Source organism: Lissotriton vulgaris, chromosome 4_1 (genome assembly GCF_964263255.1).
Source record: "Lissotriton vulgaris chromosome 4_1, aLisVul1.2, whole genome shotgun sequence".
Taxonomy (NCBI): domain Eukaryota; kingdom Metazoa; phylum Chordata; class Amphibia; order Caudata; family Salamandridae; genus Lissotriton; species Lissotriton vulgaris.
Window position 1 is genome coordinate 1,653,474,825 of NC_141691.1, and position 3,037 is coordinate 1,653,477,861.

At 56.6% G+C, this 3,037-nt stretch overlaps 1 non-coding gene across 1 annotated transcript; it reads right to left on the reverse strand.

Annotated features, from left to right (window-relative positions):
* Window positions 1–2,461: 2,461 nt before the first annotated feature.
* On the reverse strand, window positions 2,462–2,762 carry LOC147724358 (signal recognition particle RNA). The gene has a single exon (XR_015295456.1).
* Window positions 2,763–3,037: the final 275 nt, after the last annotated feature.

Here is a 3,037-nt window from a genome sequence, read left to right on the forward strand (position 1 = left end):
TTTGGACACTCCTTTTGCTTCTTACTTTGAGAAACAGGTGACTACCGATGATGAGACAGGGGCTTGTCTGGAAATAACAGACCAGGTTCCCCGTTGGTGGTGTTTCCGTGAGGTGTCACTTGTTTCCCCACATATTTTTTCTATCTTTTCTATCCAACGTTGCTGTAGTGGATATTTGGTATTGACCGTGGAGGGTCAGACAATTTGCAATTGGCTGTTCTGTGTCGCTGTCAAGGAAATTGGGTTGTGTTCTTTTAACATTTAAATTTGGACGTTAAGCAGTGAAGTATTCCCTTTAAAATTCTTTAAGGGATGGGAATAGCTATCAGTAAAGACAGGCTGGTCTAGTCCCTAGTAACTGACATTTGTGGACGTCCTTTCCACAGGGTCTTCTGTTGTGTATCCGGCCCAACCAACAGCCTGAACTACCAAGCAAACAATGAAGCCGATAGCCAGACAGGGAGGGGGGGAGGGAACTCATGTGGCGAGGAAGACTATACTCGGAGTAATGAAGATTACCGGTAAGTAACCGGGGCATTACCTCCTCGTTAGCCTTCCTCGCCACATGACTTACATAGTGAGCAAATACCCAAGCCAAAAAGGCTTCATTGACCACCATAAGAACAACACCACACGGTGATGCAGATAAACCAACACAAGGTTTATACAGTACAATGCAAAAAAAACAGGAATTACAGCAAACCTGTACCAAGACAGAAAGTAAAGGCCATCAAGGAGCCACAGCTCCCGCACTAAGATAGGCCCCAGCGAAGACCCCAGGGACAGAACCACCCAAGACCACGCAATAGTGTTCCATGAACATGCGGGGGGACGACCACGTCGCCGCCCGACAAATCTCCTCAGTGGAGACACCCTTGAAGGAGGCCCAGGACACAGATACACTCCCCGCAGACCGACCCTGGACCCCCGCTGGTATCACCGAACCCAGTGAAGCATAGGAAAGGATGATAGCCTGTGTAAGCCAGCGACTCAAGGTGGAAAGAGAGGGCTTGTGGCCCGAATGAACCGGACCGAAAGACACAAACAGGCTATCACACCGGGAAAGGGAAGACGTGCGCTCAAGATAAACTAAAACTGCACGCCGGACAACCAGCAAGGACAAGGAAGGATCCGTTTTGGGAGGGAAAGAAGGCAAAGACACCTCCCGAGCCCGGTTCACCAGGGAAGGAACCTTGGGAAGGAAACGGGGGACATGACGGAGAAGCAACCTGTCCGGCAAAACCCGCAAGAAGGGAGGGGAGCGGAGGAACGACCCCAGCTCGCCCATTCGTCCAGCAGACACCACTGCCACCAGGAAAACCACCTTAAAGGTGAGAAACCGCAAAGCCACAGAGGCCAGGGGTCCAAAGGGAGGACCCTGAAGGGCTCGTAGAACGAGAGGGAGATCCCAAGGGGGAGACAGGTAGAACGTCCGAGGGCGACGGAGAAAACAACTCCGGAGAAAACGAGCCACCAGGGGACCCAGCCCGTCGAATTCCGGACTGCGGAAGGCCCGCAAGGCCGCCCACTGGGCCCTCAGGGAGGAAGGGGCCAAGCCCAAGGAAAACCCCTCAGCAAGGAAATCCAAGACCCTCAAGGGATCCACGGAGGCGGGGTCAGCACCCAGCAGACCGCACCAATGCGAAAAAGAAGCCCAGAGCCGGGCATAGGAAGATAAGGAGGAAGACCTGCGGGCGCCTTGCAGCAAAACCACAACACCAGAAGGACAACCCCGAGCAAGCAGCATCACCCGCTCAAGAGCCAGGCCTGCAGATGGACCCGGCGCAACACCGACTCCGGGAGCGGGTGGTCCTTCAATGGAAAGGGCAGATCCGGGATCGGCCAGTAGGCCTGAACCGCCAGCTCGCAAAGGAGAGGGAACCAGGGGCGGTGGACCTAGCCGGTAACCACCAGAAGCACCCTGGCTCTGTCCAAGCGAATCTTGCAGAGGACCCGGGGAATCAGAGGGAATGGGGGAAATGCGTACAGCAGACCGGACGGCCAAGTGAATGACAGAGCATCCACCCGCCATACCCCCGGACCCGGGAGGAGAGAGCAGAACTTGGGAAGGAGGGCCGAGTCCCCGTCCGCGAACAAATCCACCGGAGGCAGACCGAAGCGAGACACCAGGCGTTGAAACACCACCGGGGCCAGGGAGAGACAAGGCAACGAAGGACAAATCCGACTCAGTCGAACCGCCTCCACATTGTCGGACCCCGGGAGGTAGACAGCCCGAAGAGACAGGACGGACGCCTCCGCCCAAGGCAACAACTCCTGAGTCAGTAACCAAAGGGAGCGAACCCTGCACCCCCCAGAAGGGAGACATAGCTCCACACGACCTGGGAGATATTCCAGACCCAGACATGGTGACCCCTTAGAGAAGGAGCAAAATTGACGGCAGGCCAAGAGGACAGCCACAACACCCGATAGAACGAGGAGCAGGGTGCGGGCAGGCGAACTTGAGAGGCTAGGTCTCACTATTTTGCTCAGGCTGTGTTACACCTACCGCACACAGGTGCCGACCTGCTAGCGATGGGCATGAAAGCTGTGGCCAGCTCTGTTTCCAGCCTGGGTCGGTGCACCACTCAGTACACAACCCGAAATTCTAGAGTACCCCTCTAGAACACCACATAGATACCCAACGTAGCATGGACACCCAATCAACACAGCTGAGTGCAGCCCAGAACCCCTGAGCTCAAGCAATCCACAAGCCTCAGCCTCCCAAGTAGCAAGGAAAACAGGCACACGCCCCCATGCCCGGCCCAACGACCTGGAATCAACCCAGCGCCCAAGGTCGCCCCCCCAGCCGAGGAGGCAATGGACGTGACCACCCAGGAGGTGGAAACCAAGGAGGCAAGACCCCCGGGGAGGCGAGACCCCATGTAGGTAGCAACCAGGCCCGACCCAGCATAACTCCCGAGAGCAGACGAGATCAGGAGCTAGTAGGGAGGGACGGCCGCAGGCCTCACCAACCAGCCAACCCCACACCGAACGAAGCAGAGGGGAGGACCGGGCCCAGGCACACGACCCGCGAAGG